Source organism: Salmo salar, chromosome ssa20 (genome assembly GCF_905237065.1).
Source record: "Salmo salar chromosome ssa20, Ssal_v3.1, whole genome shotgun sequence".
Classification (NCBI taxonomy): domain Eukaryota; kingdom Metazoa; phylum Chordata; class Actinopteri; order Salmoniformes; family Salmonidae; genus Salmo; species Salmo salar.
The window spans coordinates 79,406,756-79,433,074 of NC_059461.1; the positions used below are offsets into that span (position 1 = coordinate 79,406,756).

General features: G+C 47.7%; 1 protein-coding gene across 7 annotated transcripts in view; it reads right to left on the reverse strand.

The window, feature by feature from the left end:
- Nucleotides 1-26,319, reverse strand: part of robo2 (roundabout, axon guidance receptor, homolog 2 (Drosophila)) — a 583,693-nt gene that overhangs the window by 492,216 nt on the left and 65,158 nt on the right. The gene's annotated exons all lie outside the window — the stretch shown is intronic.

Below are 26,319 nucleotides of genomic sequence, written 5' to 3' on the forward strand. Positions count from 1 at the left end.
GCACCGGCCTCCCACTCCTCTTTCAACAGAAAGAGTAGCAGCAGTAGTAGCAGCAGCTGTAGGAGGAGCAGTAGTAGCAGCAGTAGGATCAGCAGTAGCAGTAGTAGCAGCAGCAGTAGGATCAGCAGCATTAGTAGTAGCAGCAGCAGTAGCAGAAGCAGTAGCAGCAGTAGGAGCAGCAGCAGCAGAAGCAGTAGTAGGAGCAGCAGCAGTAGGAGTAGCAGTAGTAGCAGCAGTATGAGCAGCACCAGTAGTTGTAGCAGGACCAGTAGCAGGACCAGTAGTTGTAGCAGCAGCAGTAGCAGCAGCAGCAGTTGTAGAAGCAGCAGTAGTAGCAGCAGTAGTTGTAGCAGCAGCAGCAGTGGTTGTAGCAGCAGCAGCAGTAGTTGCAGCAGCAGTAGCTGTAGCAGTAGTAGCAGCAGCAGCTAGCAGCAGCAGCAGCGGCTGCCGTAGCAGCAGCGGTTGCTGTTGCAGCAGCGCGTTGCTGTTGCAGCGGAGCCGTTGTTGCGGTTGCAGCAGCAGGCGTTGTCGCAGCAGCCGCAGTTGCTGCTGTCGCAGCGTTGCTGTCGCAGCAGCGGTTGCAGCAGCAGCAGTTGTCAGCAGCCGTTGCTGGCAGTTGCAGCGGTTGTGCGCAGCAGCAGCAGTTGCAGCAGCAGTTGCAGCTGTTGTTGTTAGCAGCAGCAGCGGTTGTTAGCCGCAGCAGCAGTAGTTGTAGCAGCAGCAGCGTTGCTAGCAGCAGCAGTAGCTGTTGTTAGCAGCCGCAGTGAGCTGTAGCAGCAGCAGTCGGCTGTTAGCAGCAGTCGAAGCTGCAGTAGCAGCAGTCGTTGCAGCTGCAGCGGATGCAGCAGCGTTGTTGCAGCAGCAGTAGTTGCAGCAGCAGTGTTGCTGCAGCAGCGTGTTGTAGCAGCCGTTGTTGCTGTAGCAGCAGCAGTTGTTGCTGCAGCAGTTGCAGCAGCAGTAGCAGCTAGCAGCAGCAGCGTTGCAGCAGCAGCAGCAGCAGTCGTTGCTAGCAGCAGCGAGCGTTGCGCAGCAGCAGTCGTTGGTAGCAGCGGCGTTGCGTAGCGGCAGTGGTCGTCGCAGCAGTTGTCGTAGCAGCGCTGTTGCGCGTTGGTAGCAGCAGTTGTTGCGTGGCAGCGGTTGTTGCGGTTGCTGCGTTGCTGCTGCGGCAGCAGCAGCAGCAGCAGCAGCTGTTGCAGCAGCAGCAGTGGCAGCAGCAGCAGGCAGCAGCGTTGCAGCAGCAGCGGCAGCAGTAGCGTTGGCAGCAGCAGCTGTTGCAGCAGCAGTGCAGCAGCAGTAGCAGCGCGTTGTTGCAGCAGCAGTGGTAGCAGCAGTTGTTGGCAGCAGTGGTTGCAGCAGCAGTTGTAGCAGCAGTCGTGCAGCAGCAGCAGCAGTGTTGTAGCAGCAGTGGTTGTTGCAGCAGCAGTAGTTGGCAGCAGTAGTTGTAGCAGCAGCGTGCAGCGTTGCAGCAGCAGTAGTTGTAGCAGCGTGTAGCAGCAGCAGTTGCAGCAGCAGTTGTAGTGCAGCAGTGTTGTTGTCGTAGCAGTCAGTAGTTGTTGCTGCTGCTAGCAGGCAGCAGTAGTTGTTGCTGCTAGCCGCAGCAGTGGTTGCTGCTAGCAGCAGCAGCAGTTGTTGCAGCAGCTGTTGCTGCTGCTGCAGCGGCGTTGTAGCAGCAGCTGCTGCTGTGGCAGCAGCAGCGTTGCAGCAGCAGTCGCGTGCTGCTGCAGCCGTGGCAGTCGCAGCAGCAGTGCGTTGTTGCAGCCGCAGCGGCAGTCGTTGCAGCAGTAGTTGCAGCAGCAGTAGCAGCAGCGTTGCGTTAGCAGCCGAGCGTAGTTGCGGTAGTCGTAGTTGTTGCAGCAGCAGTAGTTAAAGCAGCAGCAGTCGTTGCCGCTGCTGCAGTAGTTGCAGCAGTCGTTGCCGCGGCAGCAGCAGTAGTTGCAGCAGCAGCAGTAGTTGCAGCAGTAGTTGCAGCAGCAGCAGTAGTTGCAGCAGTAGTTGCAGCAGCAGTAGTTGTAGCAGTCAGCAGCGTAGCAGCAGTCGCAGCGTTGTAGCAGCAGCAGTAGCGTTGCTGTAGCAGCAGCAGCGTTGTAGTCCCAGCAGCTGCTGCTAGTAGCAGCAGTAGTTGCAGCAGTTGCAGTAGCAGCAGCAGTAGCAGCAGTAGTTGCAGCAGCAGTAGTTGCAGCAGCAGTCGTTGCAGCAGCAGTAGCAGTAGTAGCAGCAGCAGTAGTAGCAGCAGCAGTAGTAGCAGCAGCAGTAGTAGCAGCAGCAGTAGTTGCAGCAGCAGTAGTCGTAGCAGCCGTAGTCGTAGCTGCAGTAGTTGAAGCAGCAGTAGTTGAAGCAGCAGTAGTTGTAGCAGATGAAGCAGTAGCAGTTGCAGCAGCAGTAGTTGCAGTAGTTGCAGCAGCAGTAGTTGCAGTAGTTGCAGCAGCAGTAGTTGCAGCAGCAGTAGTTGCAGCAGCAGTAGTTGCAGCAGCAGTAGTAGCAGCAGTTGCAGTAGTAGCAGCAGTAGCTGTAGTAGTAGCAGCAGTAGCAGCAGTAGTTGTAGCAGCAGCAGCAGCAGTAGTTGTAGCAGCAGCAGCAGCAGTAGTTGTAGCAGCAGTAGTCGTAGCAGCAGTAGTCGTAGCAGCAGTAGTCGTAGCAGCAGTGAGTCACAGCGGTTGTCGAAGCGGCGGTAGCAGCGCAGCAGCAGTTGCAGCAGGTTGCAGCAGCAGTTGTTGCAGCAGCCGTTGTTGCAGCAGCGTTGTTGCAGCAGTCGCGGTAGCAGCAGCAGCAGCAGCAGCAGCGTAGCAGCAGTTGCAGCAGCAGCAGTTGTAGCGGCAGCAGCAGCGGTTGTTGCAGCAGCAGCAGTTGCGGCAACAGGAGTCGTTGCAGCAGTCGTTGCTGCTGCTGCTGCTGTTAGCAGCCGCAGTCGTTGCGGTGTTGCGCAGCGCAGCAGCAGTGCAGCGTTGTTGCAGCCGCAGCGTTGCAGCAGCAGCAGCAGTTGTTGTAGCAGTCGCAGCTGTTGTTGCAGCAGCCGCTGTGTTAGCAGCAGCAGTGAGTTGCAGCCGTGCGTTGCCGCAGCAGCCGTTGCAGCCGTTGTAGCAGCTGCTGCCGTTGTTGTTGTTGCAGCAGCAGCAGCAGTAGCAGCAGCAGCGGTTGGGCAGCAGCCGTGTTGTAGCAGCCGCAGCAGCAGCCGCTGCCGCTGCAGCAGCTGCAGCAGCAGCAGTTGCAGCAGCAGCTGTTGCTGCAGCGGTTGTTGTTGCGCAGCTGTTGTTGTAGCAGCGCTGCTGTTGTTGCAGCAGTCGTTGCCAGCAGCAGTAGCGTTGCAGCAGCAGCAGCAGTGCGTTGCAGCAGCCGTAGCTGTTGCAGCCGTAGCAGCAGTTAGCCGGTAGCAGCAGTTGCTGTTGCGTTGGCAGCAGCAGCAGCAGCGTGCGCAGTTGTCAGCAGCAGCGTTGCTGCCGTTGCTGCAGTCGCAGCAGCCGTTGTTGTTGCAGCAGCAGTAGTTGCTAGCAGCAGTGAGTCGTGGCAGCAGTCGAGCGTTGGCAGTCGAAGCAGCGGTAGTCGAGCAGCAGTAGTTCGAGCAGCAGCAGTCGGCGTTGCAGCCAGCAGTAGTTCGGCTAGCAGCAGCAGCCGTTGCAGTAGTCAGCAGCAGCAGTCGTTGTTGCAGCGCGAGCAGCAGTTGTTGCAGCAGCAGCAGCAGCAGCAGCAGCGTTGCTGTGCAGCGTAGCAGCAGCGTTGCTAGCAGCAGTGGTTGCGCAGCAGCAGCGTTAGCAGCAGTTGTTGCTGGCAGCAGCAGGCAGCGTTAGCAGCAGCCGCTGTCGTTGCTGCGTTGCAGCCGCAGCGCGTTGCTGTTGTTAGCAGCAGCAGCAGCAGCAGCAGCGTTGCGCAGCCGCGGCGTTAGCAGCCGCAGCAGTTGTTGTAGCAGTCGCGTTGTTGTTGTTGCTGCAGCAGCGTTGTAGCAGCAGTCGTTGCAGCGGCCGCAGTAGCAGCGTTGTTGTGTGCGGCAGCAGCCGTTGCAGCAGCGGTCGTTGCAGCAGCAGTTGTTGCAGCAGTTGTTGTTGGCAGCAGCAGCGTTGCAGCAGTAGTTGCAGCAGCAGTTGTTGCTGTGCTGCAGCAGCCGCGTTGTGGCAGCCGTAGTTGCAGCAGCCGCAGCAGCTGCCGCTGCCGCTGCGTTGTCAGCCGTGCAGTCGAGTTGTTGTTGTTGCTGCGTGCGTTGCAGCAGCAGCAGCAGCAGTTGCGCAGCAGTAGCGCGTTGCAGCGCAGCAGCAGCAGCAGCGTTGCAGCCGCAGCAGCGTAGCAGCAGTGTTGCTGTTGCAGCAGTGTTGGCTAGCAGCAGTCGTTGCGTTGCAGCGGTAGTAGCAGCAGTAGCAGCAGCAGCAGTCGCAGCGCGTTGTTGCAGCAGCAGCAGCGGTTGCTGTTGTAGCAGCCGCAGCGTTGTTGTTGCAGCAGCCGCAGCAGTTGTTGCTGGCAGCCGCGCGTAGTTGTAGCAGCCGCAGCAGTTGTTGTTGCAGCTGCCGCTGCTGCTGCAGCGTTGCAGCAGCCGCGTTGCAGCGCGCCGCAGCAGCCGAGCAACAGCAGCAGTAGTTGCAGCAGCAGCAGTTGTGTAGCAGCAGCAGCAGCAGCAGCAGCCGCAGTAGTTGCAGTAGCTGCAGTAGTTGCGTTGCTGTTGCGGTTGCGTGCAGCAGCGTAGCAGCAGCGTTGCAGCGCCGCGGCAGTCGTTGCAGCAGCAGTGTTGGCAACAGCAGCGGTTGTTAGCAGCAGTTGCAGCGGTAGCAGCAGCAGTAGCGGTAGCAGCAGCAGCAGCAGTAGCAGCAGCAGCAGCAGCTAGCAGTAGTTGCGTGCGTGGCAGCAGCAGCAGCAGCAGCGGTAGCAGCAGCAGCAGTGGCAGCAGCTGTTGCAGCAGCAGCAGCTGCGTTGCAGCAGCAGCCGGTTGTTAGCAGTGCGTTGCCGGCAGTCGTTGCAGCAGCAGCAGTAGTAGCAGCAGCAGCCGTTGCTGCTGCGTGCAGCAGCAGTTGCTGCTGGTAACCGCAGCAGCAGCAGCAGCGCTGCGTTGTAGCAGCCGTAAGTTGGCAGCAACAGCAGTAGTAGCAGCAGTAGCAGCAGTAGCAGCAGCGTTGCAGCCGTGCAAGTAGCAGCAGTTGCAGCAGCAGGGAGCAGCAGTAGTAGTAGCAGCAGTAGGAGCAGCAGCAGTAGTAACAGCAGTAGTAGCAGCAGTAGCAGTACTAGCAGCAGGAGCAGTAGCAGTAGTAGTAGCAGCAGTAGTAGCAGCAGGAGCAGCAGCAGCGGGAGGGAGGCAGATATGAGGATAGCAGCTTGTCAAAGCTGTCTCACTGGGTGATGTTAATATAGCAAAGCTAAGCTGGTAAAGGATTTAAGCAGCTTAGAAAGTACAGGGAAATAAACTTGATGATTCCTCTGCAGTTTGGAAAACTTCAAGTCTGGAAAGTTGAAATGCACATTCTACCTCGTTCTGATCACCTGGAAACTGAGCTGATTACAATTTGCACAATGGATTGGAAAAATAAAATAAATCAGAATTGCAGGTTGTGCCAGCGTTATGACATTGATTGAGGCATATGGTCTGTACATTTTTTTTTTAAATAACAATAATGTGTGCCTTAAAAATATGGACACACAATTACTAAATAGTCTTAACCATTTCAGACGCCAGTAAGAATCTAACTATATCAATGGCTATGTTAGATTGATTGACTCTCACAACTGAGCTGCTAAATGTAATGGGTTTAGCTACATCATGAATCAATGCAGTGTCTGGGCCTAACATGGTGAATCCCTTCAATTAATTGGGACACGACGGTTAAAGGTCCAATGCAGAAGTTTTTATCTAATGTCAACCAATTTCTGGGTAACAATTAAGTATCTTACCTTGAAGAAAAAAGCTTGGATTTGACTAGGACTGTCTGGGAGTTGCCTGTTAGGGGAGGGGAAAACGGAAACTATCTGTTATTGACAGAGAGGTTTGGTCTTAACTAATTCACCGCCTGGTGATGTCACCAGGCAGTGCAAAACTCCATCCCCACCAAAACAGGCAGAAATTTCAGGCGGTCTTTTCAAACAGCTCTTACACTAAAAGTTCATTATCATCATTTTCACAATTTCACTGTGTTATTCAAGAATCATAGTGTGGAAAATATATATATATAAAAGACACGGAAATCATATATTTGACTGCACTTGGCCTTTAAATCGACCTCATCTCTATGTTTTGGTCTCTTATCCTATCTCTTGGCAGGGGATAAACCAATAAACCATGGATTGAATAAATACATCATTGGGATTAACATGAGGGTATCACCTCTCGATATAGGATCAAGTGGCAAAGACATGATCAATATTAATCGGTAAACACATCTACAAAACTAACATCCTCATTCAGCCAACATTACATCTCCCATATAGACTCAGTGCTGCGGTGCCACAGGTTGTCTCAGTACACATCATGACACACTGACTACACTGTATGACAGATCCATAGTGATCAGTCCTCCAGGAATCAATCACACAAATGGACCCAATACAATCACATAAATGTAATTCAGAATGCTGTGCATTACATGGGCAACATTTCCATCATGGTATGTGGATCTGAAGTCACATCGGACTGTGGCCGCTGATGATATATTGTTTAAGCCTTATAGTTTTATGGATTTCCTGTCTGGACCGTCGGATGTCAGCGCTGACCTGAATGTTGACCTTGTCAGAACAGGGGTCCATCGGTTGCAGTTGACTCTGTCCTCTCCTCTGCTCTCCTCTACCCCTGTCCTCCTCTCTTTACCTCTCCTCCCACCCCCACACCTCATCCTCTACCCTACCGTCTCTCCTCTCATCTCCTTTCCTCTACTCTCCTCTCCTCCCATCTCCGCTCCGCTCCTCTGGCAGCTTTGGTAGGTTCCATTTACCAACACTTTCACCCAACATTCCTGCTGCCATGATAATACCCCCAATAACAGCCATAATCCCAGCATGCAGCACTGCTCAATTACAGCCTTCAGGAGGATGGGATTATGGACAGGAATGGCAGGAAGGGAGGGGTGGGGGGGATGAGAGGGGGAGAGAGAGAGGGGAGGCAGGCTTTTACTGCCATGAAGGGCTGTAGATGCACAGACAGGCGCAGCGGCAGAGGGTAAATGCCAAATAGGCTGTCACCAGCCGACAGTGCACTGAAGTGGAGAGAAACACAGCAGCACAGTAGAATTGGGAGGGAGGTGAAGGGGTGTCTGACGGGGGGAGGTAGGGGGAGGGGGAGGTGGAGGGGTGTCTGATGGGGAGGGAGGTGGAGGGGAGGAGGAGGGGTGTCTGATGGGGAGGGAGGGAGGTGGAGGGGTAGGTGTGTTTGACAGGGGAGGGAGGGGAGGGGTGTCTGATTGGGGAGGGGGAGAAGTGGAGGGGGGGTGGTTATTTTGACTTCTAGAGCTGTGGAGGGAGGGTGAGAGGGAGGGAAACACAATGGATGATGGGGACGTTGGTCGGGGAGGTTAGTCACAGTTTCAGCTCCAAAATATGTCTACCCATCTAGCTAACGCATCCATGGTGAGAGAGCAACCTTGGGAAAATCCTCTGTATTATCATTAACAGCTGACTAGTTCATTTCATCAGTGAAAACAATGTACTGAGCAAGTGTCATATTGGCTTTTACGAAATTACCGTACAACAGACCACGTATTCACCCTGCACACCCTAATTGACAAACAAACTAACCAAAACAAAGGCAAAGTCTTGTCATGCTTTGTTGATTTCAACAAAGCTTTTTAGTCAATTTGGCATGAGGGTCTGCTATACAAATTGATGGAAAGTGGTGTTGGGGAAAAAAATACAACATTTATAAAATCCATGTACACAAACAACAAGTGTGCGGTTAAATTTGGCAAAAACGCACATTTCCTTCCACAGGGCCATGGGGTGAGACAGGGATGCAGCTTAAGCCCAGCCTCTTCAACATATACTGTATATCAACAAATTGGCTAGGGCACTAGAACAGTCTGTAGCACCCGGACTCACCCTACTAGAATCTGAAGTCAAATGTTTGCTGATGATCTGGTGCTTCTGTCCCCAACCAAGAACAGCCTACAGCAGCACCTAGATCTTCTGCACAGATTCTGTCAGACCTGGGCCGTGACAGTAAATCTCAGTAAGACAAAAATAATGGCAATTCAAAAAAGGTTCAGTCGCCAGGACCACAAATACAAATTCCATCTCGACACTGTTGCCCAAGAGCACACAAAAAACAACACATACATTTAGTGCCACAGGTAACTTCCACAAAGCGGTGAACGAGCTGAGAGACAAGGGAAGAAGGGCCTTCTGTGGCCATCAAAAGGAACATAAAATTTGACATATCAATTAGGATCTGGCAAAAAATACTTGAATCATTTATAGAACCCATTGCCCTTTATGGTTGTGAGGTCTCGGGTCCGCTCACCAACCAAGAATTCACAAAATGGGACAAACACAAAATTGAGACTGCATGCAGAATTCTGCAAAAATATCCTCAGTGTACAACGTAACAGGCATAATAATAATAATAATAATAATAATAATAAGGCATGCAGAGCAGAATTAGGCCAATACTCGCTAATTATCACAATCCAGAAAAGAGACATTAAATTCTACAACCACCTAAAAGGCAGCGATTCCTAAACTTTCCATAACAAAGCCATCACCATTCAGAGAGATGAACCTGGAGAAGAATCCCCTAAGCAAGCTGGTCCTGGGGCTCTGTTCACAAACAGACCACACAGAGCACCAGGACAGCAACACAATTAGACCCAACCAAATCATAAGAAAACAAAAAGAGAATTACTTGACACATTGGAAAGAATTAATAAAAAAAACAGAGCAAACTAGAATGCTATTTGGCCATGCTATGTCCACACTGTCCTCAAAATGAGGTGGAAACTGAGCTGCAAATGTATGACCATATTAGAGACACATATTTCCCCCAGATTACACAGATCCACAAAGAATTCTAAAACAAATCCAATTTTGATAAACTCCCATATCTACTGGGTGAAATACCACAGTGTGCCATCACAGCAGCAAGATTTGTGACCTGTTGCCACAAGTAAAGGGCAACCAGTGAAGAACAAACACCATTGTAAATACAACCCATATTTATATATTTTTATTTTCCCTTTTGTACTTTAACTATTTGCACATCGTTACAACACTGTATATAGACATAATATAACATGTAAAATGTCTTTATTCTTGTCACAACGTCCACAGAAGGTGGCGCCTCTCCCCGTTCGGGCGGCGCTCGGCGTCGCTGGCCTACTAGCTGCCACCGATTTCCTTCTCTGTTTCGTTTGGTTATGTCTGTGTAGGTTAGCACCTGTTTTGGGTTAAGTCATTAGTGGGGTTATTTAATCTGTCTGTTTTTTGTTTGGGGTTGTGTGGGATTGTTAGGGATCCTTAGTAGGTTGGGTATTTTGTTTTTTACTCCGCTATGATGTACTTAGGCATGAGGGTCTGCCGGGCTGCGCCCCAACTCAGTTAGGATTTTTCCTGTCCTTTTGTGTTTGTACCCTGCCTTGGGTTGTGGCATATTTGTACTCATTCATTAAACATGTGTTTTCACATAGTTGTGTCTCCTGCGCCTGACTTCACCCCTCCTACAATCCAGAGACGGTTCTGACAATTCTTTTGGAACTTCTGTGAGTGATATGTTTACTGTTCATTTTTATTGTTAATTTCACTTTTGTTTATTATCTACTTCATTTGCTTTGGCAATGTTTACATATGTTTCCCATGTCAATAAAGCCCTTAAATTGAATTGAATTTAATTGAGTGTTGAGCTCAGAAAAATAAGGAAGGGGGCTAATGTCTCCACACTACCAATTACTGAATCAGCTACACATACAGTGTACCTCTCTCATCCCTTCAGTAGTGAATGTTGATTGAGAGGGTGCTGGCAAGAAGATGAGCAGTAATCAACTCCACATCAGAACAGGCGCCGTGTCACACACAGATCCTGCTAGCCATGCAGGCATCCAGCAGAGAAGATTACATTTATCCACATGTCAATGTTCCGGTCTGTGTGTTCGTCAGAGGGCTCACATCAGTAGACATTTAAACAGCCCATGAAATGTACTATGAAATGATTGATTATGATCCATAGAATGTGTGAGCATTTTTGGGGGATACTCCTATGAATTTTAAGAGTGTTTTGGTACTCAACTCAATACACCATGAAGTAAAAGAGCATTTCAGATGACGCTGACAGTCCATCAATATGTGTTTCTGCCCCCCACAGAGACAGAGACAGCATCTTCCTCTCTTCTCTATTCTGAGGGGAACATTCACGTTCTCTTGTCAGGTTCTGTTCCACTGATTCTCCTGATGACCCTCCATGGTCCTACCATGGGGCCCACACACACACACACACACACACACACACCAGTGAACCAAGCCACAGAGCCGTGGCCACCAAACCATGAAGTGGGAAATAAAAACAGAACACAAGCAGATCAACTATCTGAGCTGCCAGTGTCACTGATCAGTGAGTAGGAATGGCTAAAACAAGTCAGCCATCCTGCCCAGTTGGGGCTGCAGTGGACTGGGACAACTGAACCCACTGAAGTGTGTCCTCACCACAGTCCAGCTAGTATTCGACAACAACACAAATAAAAACTATTTCCTCTGCTGATATCCATCTGTATCTATCTACACACACACACACACACACACAAAACACACACACACTTTGGCTGTGTGCTTAGGGAAAGTAGTGTCCATGTTGGAACTCCCCTTCAGCCTGCTCCAGCACAGGGAAGTTTGGGAGCCTCTGTGTCTCTCACAGTGAACTTTAGCTCTGTCCAGCACAGGGAAGTTTGGGAGCCTCTGTGTCTCTCACAGTGAACTTTAGCTCTGTCCAGTACAGGGCAGTTTGGGAGCCACTGTGTCTCTCACAGTAAAGTTCTGTGTCATTACCACGGCCTTTCCCAAAACTGATCATCAGTTTTCATAAATATATATGGATGGAGTTCAAGAGGTGGAAGTGCCTGCTGGTGAACAAGCAGCAGTGGGTTTGACCCTGCTCCATGTGTCCCTCAAGTACCATCAGTTTAATGCCCCAACCTGGGGAGGGAGGTGGCCTGGTCCAATCAGTGGTTTAAAACAAGTGGGTAGAGAATAGCTCATTGGCAGGGGGTTGGGGTACAGAGGGTTGGGGTACAGGGGGTTGGGGGTTGGGGTACAGCGGGTTGTGCTGGGGGAGACGGGGGGTTCACCCGGTATAGAGTCAGGGTACACAGAGAGTTGCCATAGTGATGTCCTAGCCAGGTGTCGTGTCTTTGGCTATGCCAGATTAAGTGATATGACATGCTATTCTATTAAATCCTTTCTCTGTAATTAATATTACCTGATTAAGCTAATCATGTAAATGTAATTAACCAGAAAGTCGGGACACCACGGAAGAGTGTTTATAGAGCCGTTATCTTCCCGAATAAACTCTTAAAAACGTAGTATTATTTTACATCGATAGCAGTCAATATTAATCATCATATTTTCAGTCTCATAATGAAAGTTGTAAATTCTTGGTTATCTTCACGAACCCTGGCTAACAAGTTGAATCAGCAATACAAAATTGGGTTTAATTATTTATTTACTAAATACCTAACTGATCACACAGAATTACATATACACAGAATACAAATGATGTCATACAGAAAACGGCCCTGGTGGACGGAGCCGACATGGCGGCTTGTTACACAAAGAAAGGGGGTTGGGCTTGAATGAAAGAGCGGGAAGATTTAGGAACAAAGAAACAGCAGCTATGCTATCGTAAATACAGAATCTTATGCATTCTAAATTACCGCCCATTTGGAAAAGGAAAATGCAATAAATATTTACTCTGAGCTGCGCTTCGGTAGATTGGTCGTAGATGCTGGCCGGGTTGGCCAACAGATCTTCCGGTCCTCGGAAGAATGTCTCTGGTGGTAAATTGGATACGTGGTGGTATCTTCGTCTGTGGTAGACTGGATACGTCGTCCGTCCTTTCCTAGCCCACGTCTACAGCAGCCGCTGCTAACTCAACGGCTAGGAAGTATCACTTCTGTAGTGAATAAGTTCAAAGTTCATACCATTCACAACCAAAGCTCACGCCGAGATTGGCTTAGTTCTGTACTTGACATGTGTGTCCTTGTAACGCAGAGGCTGCAGACCTTACGTAGTGGAACTCTGGAGAACATTGGTCATTGTCTTATAAAGTGGCAAGGGGAGGAGGGTGTGTTTCATTGTTTATAACCCCTGTCTCTTCACAGGGGTGGGCCACTGATCAAGCAGGGCACTTTCCTTATGAAAACCCAATTCTCTCAATTGGAAGCTAAAATGACATTTAATCTCCTAACAAACAATTTCAATATCAAACATTTCAATTGCATAACAATTCCATGTGACTCTGATAACTGGAGGGTGTATACTTTCCCAGGTACAGTTTATGTCGTCCTGTCATCAGTCATATTGTCTCAGATGACAACCGAACTGACATCCATACTCATTAAGTTCCAAAGCATATTTCCAACTCGTTTTATTACCAAAATATGGTTCCTTTTCCCCATTTGTTTGATGTTCCCAGACTCTCTATATTTAACAAAGGCTATTCAACAGTCCTTCAGTAGGGTCAGAAAGAGAGGGGAAGGGAGAAAGGTATTTATGGGGGGGTCATAAACCTTACCCACATGCCAACGTCATGACACAGGCAACCTTGCTTATTTCCCCCCCTGCTGCTGGTTCATCGCAGAACCAACCGGCAGGACATAAACCAAGCTTGGAGTGGGAGGAGGAACTGGTGCAGGATCAGCGTTTACATGCATTGGGAAAATATGAATATTGTGAATTAACATATCTATGTGAGGAAACTCAGACATGTGCATTCTAATGACTTCCAAAGCAACAGATGTCAAGACAAACTCTCTCTCTCTCATTCTCTATCCCTCTCTCTCTCTGCTCCTCCAAGACCCGTGACGGGAGGAAGGACAGAGTCATGACACCAAATGAGGGAGGAAGAAGAGTCTTCCATATGCTTGTGCTAATCAGTTGAGAACAACACGGTCTTTGAGCCACAGGAGGAAACACAGGAAGCCAGACACAAGAGCAGAGTCAGAAGCATGTGACGACATCATCACTATTTTAGATAGGAGACTCATGGAGGATGAGGTCACCAGCATGAGCTGGCAATCACACTTGTGACTTGTGGAGGTGGGTAAGGAAGGACAAAATGAGACAAGGAGAGAGGGAAGGAGACAGATGGAGAGAAACAAAAAGTAGGTGAGTGCCTCCATCTAGTTTGAGAAGTGTTTGCATGAGGCTGTCAACAAGGTTGGGTAGTTTAACACTATCCATAACAACAAGTTTTCTGAGGATGGTCTCTGATGGACTGGGTTAACACTAGAGCAAAGGTTGTGTAGTCATTTTAGGATACTAATAAACTGCCACTTTAAACCAGTCACCTATCTCAGATATTTCTTGCTTTGACTTATGAGTAGTTCTACAGTATTTCCACCCACTTCCTTTAACACCCCAAGCCAAGAGCTAAGCCAACACACAACAACTCAGAACAGCTGGTATAGAAAGGAAACAGGAAGAGGCACAAAGGAACCAGGACCTTTCAAGCCAGCAGGTGCCCTGCCTAGCAGAGACAGAGACATCACATGTCCCTTCTCCCCCGTATCCCAAAGCTATGCTCATTACTGAGGGAAGCAGCAGATACTGGGCCCAGATCCCAGGTGGCCAATCACACAGACAACCTGTCATGGAGACAACAAGAGGTGGTCTGGAGGAGACATGGAGACTACTAGAGCTGGTCTGGAGGAGACATGGAGACAACTAGAGCTGGTCTGGAGAAGACATGGAGACCACCAGAGCTGGTCTGGAGGAGACATGGAGACCACTAGAGCTGGTCTGGAGGACACATGGAGACCGCTAGAGCTGGTCTGGAGTAGACATGGAGACCGCTAGAGCTGGTCTGGAGGAGACATGGAGACCGCTAGAGCTGGTCTGGAGGAGACATGGAGACCGCTAGAGCTGGTCTGGAGGAGACATGGAGACCACTAGAGCTGGTCTGGAGGAGACATGGAGACCACTAGAGCTGGTCTGGAGGAGACATGGAGACCACTAGAGCTGGTCTGGAGGAGACATGGAGACCACTAGTGCTGGTCTGGAGGAGACATGGAGACCACTAGTGCTGGTCTGGAGGAGACATGGAGACCACTAGAGCTGGTCTGGAGGAGACATGGAGACCACTAGAGCTGGTCTGGAGGAGACATGGAGACCACTAGAGCTGGTCTGGAGGAGACATGGAGACCACTAGAGCTGGTCTGGAGGAGACATGGAGACCACTAGAGCTGGTCTGGAGGAGACATGGAGACCACTAGAGCTGGTCTGGAGGAGACAAGGAGACTACTAGAGCTGGTCTGGAGGAGACATGGAGACCACTAGGGCTGATCTGGAGGAGACATGGAGACCACTAGAGCTGGTCTGGAGGAGACATGGAGACCACTAGTGCTGGTCTGGAGGAGACATGGAGACCACTAGTGCTGGTCTGGAGGAGACATGGAGACCACTAGAGCTGGTCTGGAGGAGACATGGAGACCACTAGAGCTGGTCTGGAGGAGACAAGGAGACTACTAGAGCTGGTCTGGAGGAGACATGGAGACCACTAGAGCTGGTCTGGAGGAGACATGGAGAGCACTAGAGCTGGTCTGGAGGACACATGGAGACCACTAGAGCTGGTCTGGAGGACACATGGAGACCACTAGAGCTGGTCTGGAGGACACATGGAGACCACTAGAGCTGGTCTGGAGGAGACATGGAGACCACTAGAGCTGGTCTGGAGGAGACATGGAGACCACTAGAGCTGGTCTGGAGGAGACATGGAGACCACTAGAGCTGGTCTGGAGGAGACAAGGAGACTACTAGAGCTGGTCTGGAGGAGACATGGAGACCACTAGGGCTGATCTGGAGGAGACATGGAGACCACTAGAGCTGGTCTGGAGGAGACATGGAGACCACTAGAGCTGGTCTGGGGGAGACATGGAGACCACTAGAGCTGGTCTGGGGGAGACATGGAGACCACTAGAGCTAGTCTGGAGGAGACAAGGAGACCACTAGAGCTGGTCTGGGGGAGACATGGAGACCACTAGAGCTGGTCTGGAGGAGACAAGGAGACTACTAGAGCTGATCTGGAGGAGACATGGAGACCACTAGAGCTGGTCTGGAGGAGACATGGAGACCACTAGAGCTGGTCTGGAGGAGACATGGAGACCACTAGAGCTGGTCTGGGGGAGACATGGAGACCACTAGAGCTGGTCTGGAGGAGACATGGAGACAGGGCCAGTATGGTAGTTTACAGGCAGGCCTGTCTCAACACAGATACAATTGACGGCAGAGTGTCTTCTGTGTGCTCTGTGATGTGAGACAGGCTGATGTCTTGATTCAGTGTCCGGAAACTGGATGTGTAGCCTATGCCACACACAGAGTGTTGTATGCATACAGTATAAATACATATATGCTGATACATGCAAACACACACACGCACCCGTGTACCTCTACCACAGTGTACTGTACCTTTAACTTCCTTCTTAGCCCTGTTGACGTCCTCTCTGCTTAAACCCACCCGTGGCTGAGCTTCAGCAGGCCTTGTTACATTATTGAATAGCATGGATTAAAAAAAAAACACTAAAGCATCCCCTGACTGCCTCCTTTACTCATAGAGCTCCTATTATCCAATCAACAGCTGCTCCATGTCTCTCCATGCTCCAGGTCTCATATTATCCAATCAACAGCCTCTCCATGGCTCTCCATGCTCCATGCTCAACAGCCTCTCCATGGCTCTCCATGCGCCAGGTCTCCTATTATCCAATCAACAGCCTCTCCTTGGCTCTCCATGCGCCAGGTCTCCTATTATCCAATCAACAGCCTCTCCATGGCTCTCCATGCTCCAGGTCTGCTATTATCCAACCGACAGCCTTTCACCATGGCTCTCCATGCTCCAGGTCTGCTATTATCCAACCGACAGCCTTTCACCATGGCTCTCCATGCTCCAGGTCTGCTATTATCCAACCGACAGCCTTTCACCATGGCTCTCCATGCTCCAGTCATAATGCGCTGCTGAGCATTCCTCTATCCTGGTGAGATCTGCATTCGCACCATGGATTACAGCTGCCATCAGGTTCCCACATCACAGGAACGCATTCAGTGGGAAATGAAATGTATAGCATGAGGCCTGTGTGTACTTATTCATCCCTTATAGGACTCACAAGGTGACTTGGTTAACCTGTTGGGGCTAGGGGGCAGTATTTTCACGGCTGGATAAAAAACATACCCGATTTAATCTGGTTACTAATCCTACCCAGTAACTAGAATATGCATATACTTATTATATATGGATAGAAAACACCCTAAAGTTTCTAAAACTGTTTGAATGGTGTCTGTGAGTATAACAGAACTCAAATGGCAGGTCAAAACCTGAGAGATTCCTTTACAGGAAGTGGCCTGTCTGACCATTTCTGGAACTTCTTTGCCATCTCTATCTTTTACAAAGGATCTCTGCTCTAACGTGACACTTCCTACGTCGTCCATGGGCGCTCAGAGCCCGGGAAAAAACAGAATGTCGTCATCCCAGCCCCAGGCTGAAACACTTGATCGCCTTTCTCAAGTGGCCGATCAAGGTACTCTGGGCTTAGGCGCGTGACCTGGCCGCCCCCGTCTTTGTGATTTTTTCCTCTGTTTGCCGAAAAGGAGATTCCCGGTCGGAATATTATCGCTTTTCTACGAGAAAAATGGCATAAAAATTGATTTTAAACAGCGGTTGACATGCTTCGAAGTACGGTAAAGGAATATTTCGATTTTTTTTGTCACGAAATGCGCCATGCGTGCGACCGTTATTTACCATTTCGGATAGTTTCTGGAACGCACGGACAAAACGACGCTATTCGGATATAACGATGGATTATTTGGGACCAAACCAACATTTGTTATTGAAGTAGAAGTCCTGGGAGTGCATTCTGATGAAGAACAGGAAAGGTAAGACCATTTTTCTTATAGTAAATGTGATTTTGGTGAAGGCTAAACTTGGTGGGTGTCTAAATAGCTAGCCCTGTGATGCCGGGCTATGTACTTAGAATATTGCAAAATGTGCTTCATCCGAAAAGCTATTTTAAAATCGGACATATCGAGTGCATAGAGGAGTTCTGTATCTATAATTCTTAAAATAATTGTTATGCTTTTTGTGAACGTTTTATCGTGAGTAATTTAGTAAATTGTTAGTAAATTCCCCGGAAGTTTGCTGGGGGTATGCTAGTTCTGAACGTCACATGCGAATGTAAAAAGCTGGTTTTTGATATAAATATGAACTTGATTGAACAAAACATGCATGTATTGTATAACATAATGTCCTAGGGTTGTCATCTGATGAAGATCATCAAAGGTTTGTGCTGCATTTAGCTGTCTTCTGGGTTTTTGTGACATTATATGCTAGCTTGAAAAATGGGTGTCTGATTATTTCTGGCTGGGTAGTCTGCTGACATAATCTAATGTTTTGCTTTCGTTGTAAAGCCTTTTTGAAATCGGACAGTGTGGTTAGATTAACGAGAGTCTTGTCTTTAAATAGCTGTAAAATAGTCATATGTTTGAGAAATTGAAGTAATAGCATTTCAAACGTTTTGAAAATCGCGCCACTGGATTAGACTGGCTGTTGCGTAGGTGGGACGAATTCGTCCCGCCTAGCCCATAGAGGTTAAGCATACGAAGGGGTGTGTTTGCATATATGATCGTGTTTGTATATGTGTGTGTAATGTGTATGCGTACATGTATGTGTACTTGACAGATGGCTAATGAAATGCACCCCCCCCCCTGTCCACAGATCCCATGCTGAGAGGATCCAGCAGTATCTGGGTCAGGAGCATGTTTCAGTAGGAGATGGTTGTTGCCTCCACAGACAAGATGGATCCACAGACAAGATGGAACCTACATGTTGCCTCCACAGACAAGATAGATCCTACACGTTGCCTCCGCAGACAAGATGGATCCTACATGTTGCCTCCACAGACGAAATGGATCCTACATGTTGCCTCCACAGACGAAATGGATCCTACATGTTGCCTCCACAGACAAGATGGATCCTACATGTTGCCTCCACAGACAATATGGATCCTACACGTTGCCTCCACAGACGAAATGGATCCTAGATGTTGCCTCCACAGACAAGATGGATCCTACATGTTACCTCCACAGATTAAATGGATCCTATATGTTGCCTCCACAGACAAGATGGATCCTACATGTTGCCTCCACAGACGAAATGGATCCTACATGTTGCTTCCACAGACAAGATGGATCCTACATGTTGCCTCCACAGATGAAATGGATCCTACATTTTGCCTCCAGACGAGATGGATCCTACATGTTGCTTCCACAGACGAGATGGATCCTACATGTTGCCTCCAGATGAGATGGATCCTACATGTTGCTTCCTCAGTCGAGATGGATCCTACATGTTGCCTCCAGATGAGATGGATCCTACAAGTTGCCTCCAGATGAGATGGATCCTACATGTTGCTTCCGCAGACGAGATGGATCCTACATGTTGCCTCCAGACAAGATGTATCCTACAAGTTGCCTCCAGACAAGATGGATCCTACAAGTTGCCTCCACAGACAAGATGGATCCTACATGTTGCCTCCACAGACAAGATGGATCCTACATGTTGCCTCCACAGACGAAATGGATCCTACATGTTGCTTCCACAGACAAGATGGATCCTACATGTTGACTCCAGACGAGATGGATCCTACATGTTACCTCCACAGACGAAATGGATCCTACATGTTGCTTCCAGACGAGATGGATCCTACATGTTGCTTCCACAGACGAGATGGATCCTACATGTTGATTCCACAGACAAGATGGATCCTACATGTTGCCTCCACAGACAAGATGGATCCTACATGTTGATTCCACAGACAAGATGGATCCTACATGTTGCCTCCACAGACGAGATGTATCCTAAATGTTTCATCCACAGACGAGATGGATCCTACATGTTGCTTCCGCAGACGAGATGGATCCTACATGTTGCCTCCACAGACGAAATGGATCCTACATGTTGCTTCCACAGACAAGATGGATCCTACATGTTGCCTCCAGACGAGATGGATTCTACATGTTGTCTTCAGACGAGATGGATCCTACATGTTGCTTCCACAGACAAGATGGATCCTACATGTTGCCTCCACAGACAAGATGGATCCTATATGTTTCATCCACAGACGAGATGGATCCTACATGTTGCCTCCACAGACGAGATGTATCCTACATGTTGCCTCCACAGACAAGAAGGATCCTAAATGTTGCTTCCACAGACAAGATGGATCCTACATGTTGCCTCCACATACGAGATGTATCCTATATGTTTCATCCACAGATGAGATGGATCCTACATGTTGCCTCCACAGACGAGATGGATCCTACATGTTGCCTTCACAGAGAAGATGGATTCTCCATGTTGCCTCCACAGACAAGATGGATTCTCCATGTTGCCTCCACAGACAAGATGGATCATACATGTTGCCTCCACAGACAAGACGGATCCTACATGTTGCCTCCAAAGACAAGATGAGGACTGACACTAAGGATAGTAATCTGTCCTGAAATATGAATGTGTTGGGACACAATACATATTCCCAGCAATGGTGTACTTTCTCTCTCTCTCTCTGTGCATGTGCGTGTGCGTGTGTGTGTGTGTGTGTGTGTGTGTGTGTGTGTGTGTGTGTGCATGCGAGCGGGTATGTTGTGTATCTGCATACTTTATAGGCTACGTACAGAGACTGGAGGAGAAAGGGGTGAGATGAGACTGAAGGATTCTGGGAATAGAATCTGCCAGGATGAGAGAGATGGTCAGGTGACAGTAATTTTCAGAGAAAGCTACACACTGCTATTTTAACCTCTGACCCTGGAGTTAGATATCGATCCCTGCTTATGTAACAGTGTAGCTTCTGTCCCTCTCCTATCCCCTACCTGGGCTAGAACCAGGGACCCTCTGCACACATCTACAACTGCCTCCCACGAAGCATCGTTACCCATCACTCCACAAAAGCCATGGCCTTTGCAGAGCAAGTGGAACAACTACTTCAAGGTCTCAGAGCGAGTGATGTCACCGATTTAAACGCTATTAGGGCGCACCCCGCTAACTAGCGCGCACCCCGCTAACTAGCGAGCCATTTAACATCGGTTACACTTACATTCTCCTCCCCCATGTAAATATTATCCCACGGTCAGGCAACCCGCCTGCTTTGTGGGTAAAATAACGGCACCATAGAGCTTTAATATTGAATAAATGTGTACGGTCATAAAACGTGAACTGATCATTTAATTATATGCCAATGCATTTGATGAATAGCAATGTAACTCATGCATCTAATCTCACATTTAACTATGAAATCAATAGCTGCATTAATCACGCCCCAGCAAGTCATTACCACACAGCGTGAAGAAAATATAAATATGAGACCTGATATGAATGACGGGAGGCTGGCAGGTGTTCAGGGGAAGGCCTGGCGGCTCCACTGTGACAGGGTGAGGTCTATTTAGTGTTGGGTGTAACTTTGAATCAAGGCTTAATTCGGCGTCTGGCAAGTGTAAATCCTGCTGTTCATTCAGAGACCTATTTAGACACATTCTAATGGTAAACGCAGATGCATTAATAAACAGCATGCTGGGCAGAGAGGGAAACATAGTTGAAAGGGTCCCCTCAAAACAGGTCCTATAAACATGCATAATCCATGAATTTCCAGACTAGGGATTGCATTTCCAAAACGGCACACACGTTAGGAAATAGCATCATAAGGCTGTACATTGAGTGAGTTGAGCAGTTACATTATTTCCTCACAGGATCAAGTTTAATCCCTTTCCCTGTAACCTCGAGAATGCTGAGGTAGGACAGAAAATAATACCTCAGAATATCTCCCCAAGTAGTCCTACTGGGATGAGATGTCAGTTCACATCCACTTCCTGGTAGAACAACCTCAAAGGTGGAATAAAAATTCTTAGTTTGTCTAAAGGTCTACATCACTCCGCTCTCTCCCTTTTTCCAGGAGTAGCTACCCATGGTCTCTTCAAGACTGTGCCCATTCTCTCTCCCTCTCTGTCTCTCTCTCTCCCTCTCCCTCTCCCGCCCAGTATGGGAGATGATTAACATTTTGTTTAACTCTAACATAATCTAAAGTAGCAGATAACGAAGCCTTTTTGGTTCCACAACAGTAGAAATAGGCCAGCCGCCCATATTTCCCAACAAATCTAATATTGATGTGGGCACAGATCTGCCTTCTCTCCCTGCAGGTGAGGTGGGGCTGTACGGAAAACGCTCTCACACGTCTGTGTTCTAAACACAGAAAGGCAGGCGTACACTAAAACATGTTGGGGAGGCTCCATCAATACTGGCAGCCTCCTACTCAATTGTTTTCTGTTTTTAGCAACCTCCCCTGTCAGGGAGTCAAGAGGGACACAAAGAGGAGGAATTAGGATGCCCCATCTACTGGAGGCAATGTGTACTGCATCCACAAAAACCAAGAGTTTTGTCTGGTCCTTTGGCATGAGAGAGCAGACACTCTCCCACTGCCTACTGTTACATTGCTAACAAATATGTAAACTAAATAATGTTCATATATGATGAAAATGGAACATTTTTTAAATAATTTAACTAATCTGGCTTCAATGTGAAGAACGTCATAATCTGCCGATGCTTCTCTTATTTATTTAATTTATTTATTTATTCATGATGTTGTGTGTCTTCGTTTACTTCTACACTGCATGACATCAGATTAAAGTAGTCTTGATGATACCAACAACACATACTGGAACGTTCTATCCGGACAGATTATTATTCCATGCTAATTAAAATGCAATATCATTATCTTTGGAAGATTATATAGGATTTTCAAGAAAGATTGCCTACGCAGCAGCTAAATAACACATCTGTTAAATATTGCTTTTCAATGAGTGAACATGACCCAATTAAATTAAACAAAAGCTATAAGCAACTTTTCAAAATGTTATTTGTGAACCAGGAAAACATTTAATCATTCTAATTGACCCCGTGTCTAAATACATATTGGTCTATAGTGAAGAGAGAGTGTTCAAAAGGTACTTTCCAATTATGCATTAATTCGTCACATGACCTCCAACTTTAATTAAATGTAGCACATCAGTGGGAGATGTAAAATGTGGGGGTATTAGTGTGATGACCGATAATGTTTCCTGCCAAGTGGGGGCCTCTTGGCCCACAACACAACAGACCCATGACCTATAAAGGCTGCTGCCTCGTGACATCATAGCTTAGCCCTAATCCTTCTGCCTGTCAGAAAAAAACCCACATTTTCCTAATTGCCTTTTAAATTACGTGAAATTAGCGCCGACCTAAGTTAAATGATCATGGTTGCCGTGTGGATAATGGGCGGCTGTGATGATAAGCTGGTTCTAGAGCTCATTAATTAGTGCGTTGCAGGGGAGTTACTGTGGAGGGATAGGGATGGGTGGCACCGGGGAGGACTGGGCTCAAGGGCTCCAGGGTGAGGTGACTGGGATGTTGAGGAAGTGCTCTGGGAGCTGTGCTAGGAACATCCCCAGTCTTTAGTCTCTCATTCAGGGCTCAACCGCACAACGCTGTGGTACTGCTGGGAGAGGAGAGGAGAGGAGAGGAGGGGGGTTGTGGTTCTGCTGGGAGAGGAGAGGAGAGGAGAGGAGGGGGGTTGTGGTACTACTGGGAAAGGAGAGGAGAGGAGAGGGGCTGTGGTATTACTGGGAGAGGAGAGGAGAGGAGAGGAGAGGAGAGGAGAGGAGAGGAGAGGAGAGGAGAGGAGAGGAGAGGAGAGGAGAGGAGAGGAGAGGAGAGGAGAGGAGAGGAGAGGAGAGGAGAGGAATCATGGCTATGCCTACAGTGTCAATTATAGATCTCACAGCTCCAGTACTCTATTGATATTTTGAACAACAATCCTACACACAGCATCAAATATTTAATTAGCCAAATAAATATAGCATGGTGATGAATGCACTTGCTGACGACCAGATTGATAGCGACAGATTGAGATGACGGGTTTTCACATAATTTGGATAACCTATTTATTCTGATGTTCAGATTATATATAACTGAATCTGTCACTGTAAATAGGCAGAGGCTGACAAATCTCTGGGTTAAAGGCATGTCTCAGAGACAGGTATGATAGGCCGATTCCTGGGAGAGAAATTGTGAGGCTTTTCTTTAATCCAGACTTTGGTTTCAGTCTCATTTTATCAGACTGGGTTGTCACATTTGAACTTGATCCCTCGCCGGCTGCTCATCTGAAAAGTATCATATCAACAGCAGATCGTTATTTTGGTATTGTATTAACATCAAGCATGTACGATAATCATGGGTTATGATTATGAACTCTTTTACATTACCCTCAACAAAGATCCCTGTCACGTCTCACTAAGTTAATAACTGTTTGATACACAATGTGTAATGCATCATTTGACTGGGTTTTTCATTAAACACATACCAGTATGCACATTCGGTTTTATTACTCTTTCATTATATCAGAAGTATATGTTTACTTACATCGTAATGTTATCAGTAACTAACCGAAACACAGTCTATTAATACTGACCCCTGCTATGTACAGTTTATGAGTGGTGTGACTAGCCTTGGTGTAAACAGTGGAACAGACACATCAGGACCCAGTCACACACAGCATCACGCTCCTCCATACTACAGCACCAGCTCGCCTCACTCATCCCCATGGCAACTAGGCTGCCGCTTATCCTAATCACTTTGAGTTAACCTTGATATGAAATGGAGCCCTAGGGACCACTCAACACTTTAGTGGCATCTTCTGAAGACAACCACCATTTCCAATAATAGCCATACAAGACATCGCTGTCTGAATATTATGGGAGACTGGAGATAAATGTGGAGAAAGAGCCTGATAAAGACGAGTTAAAAAAACATGCAGCGAAGAGAGAGAGTCAGAGGAGGGACTGAAGGAGCCGAACCCTCATGACAAAAAGAGACAGCTGCAGGATGCTGTCAGGGAGAGAACTATCAAAGACTTAATTTCATAATGCTCAGCCTTTGCATTACAGAATCATTTATTCCTCCTCATTTCTGTGTGCAAGGTTAAGTTCAGGGCAGACCATAACCCAAACCTCAACCTAATTGCACTGGCCCGTTATTGACACTGTAGTTGTTCAGTGTTGTATAATCCTGTCGAAATAAGTCAAACATCATGTTGTTTATCACACTTTTCTTTCTCTGGGCTATTTTTCTAATGTGTTTATACAAATATTGAATACCATTAGGAATGCCCCTCCATCCTCTACCTCAGGCCTGGGCAACTCCAGTCCTCGGGGGCCTGATTGGTTTCACACTTTTTCCCCAGCCCCCACTAACACACCTGACTCCAATATTCAAGTAATTATGATCTTCACTTTAGAATGCAATTCGTTTAAATCAGCTGTGTTTGCTAGGGATGGAGGAAATGTGTGACACCAATCAGGCCTCCGAGGACTGGAGTTGCCCAGGCCTCCTCCGCCTCCACCTCCACCTCCACCTCCACCTCTACCTCTACCTATACCTCTACCCCGCCACCAAAGGTCCTCAGCATTCAGCTCGTCATGGCACTAATGATCAAAAATGCAAAACAAGAAGTCTCCCCAGCACTTAACCCAATGCATCAAAGTTAGAGCCATGATCCATGAAAGGAATCAGAGACAACACGCTTCCTTTCTTTTCTCTCATTAACCATTCCCTGGATATTGCACTCATTGACACTATCAATTATTATTAGTTAGGAAAATAGGTTTCTGATAATGATGAACTATATTGTACATGCATAATCAGGGGATTATGACTCTGAAAATGTTCCTGTCGAGCGGGAAACGTCTCATGGACTGATGGTGGAATTGCTGTACAAACGGCAGGACGACAGACACAGTCATCAATCGGTAGTTTCAGAAATATTCAAACAAACAGAAAACAACCTCAACTAATGGTTGTGCCCAGGGAGATTGGATATTGCATTGTATTTTATGGAGGCGTTTTGTTTGGGGTCACTGAACACATTTAAATGACTGCTCTGGTAGAAGATTGGTTATGGTGGAGGGAGATTGATCTGACCTATCCCCACTTTATAGAGCCTCTGGGTTCCAGCCTGGCTAATTATTACTGATCCTGGGAACACAGGGGAGTACTGGGGCACTGGCCACCCCTGGTCCCCCCTGGCCTATTCTGGCCCCCATGGCCTCTCTCCTTTCATTAAACCTAATGGAGCTGCCACTGTAAGACAGCAGACATCATGTTCTGCTAGATAGAAAAGCGCTGTAGACATTAAGAGTAGGGGCTGACACTGAGCAGGTGACTTCAGTATGTCAGATGAAACCTTCCAAACATAGTAAACCATATAATAGGTGCCATAATAATGTTATTTGATAGCAACAATTGTATGCATACTGTATCATTGTCATATTTTCATTAGATTCATCTGCTACAGTAGAGGTCTTTGTCAGCCACCAGAGCAGCTAACAAGTCCATATATGACAAATCACTGTGTAACCAGTTTTGGGCCCAGTCGAAATCTATCTGTACACACGACCACAAAAGAAAGTCAGGTATGTAATGCAAGATATAGATCTGAAGTGCTGGAGCAAGCAAGCTCTCTGAAAACACAGAATGCAATAGAATGTGTGCATACAAAACATCTCAATGGATTGCTTGCGAGCCGATGTTCATTCGATTTTTTACTGCTAAACCTACTTCTCTCAATTCTATCATGCCAAACAAGCCCAGCGATACTGATGACTCAACTCAGTGGAAGATAACAGCATTCTCCTCCCGCCTGATGCTGAAATTCATAATGAAATAAACTCAATTAAATACACTTTATGTCTAGAAATATGAAACAATGAATGAATCACCATATTACAGAGATCCAACTGAACGCCCACCATCTAACAGACAAGAAAAATAATATGTCTGGGATAAAGACACTGCTGCAGTGTTTTGATAAAGTAGAGCCACTCTGTTCATAACCCATGGATTATAGCTACTCCCACCTACATGTCAGAGTGGTAAACTTCACATGGGATTATAGCTACTCCCACCTACATGTCAGAGTGGTAAACTTCACATGGGATTATAGCTACTCCCACCTACATGTCAGAGTGGTAGGCTTCACATGGGATTATAGCTACTCCCACCTACATGTCAGAGTGGTAAACTTCACATGGGATTATAGCTACTCCCACCTACATGTCAGAGTGGTTGACTTCACATGGGCTTATAGCTACTCCCAC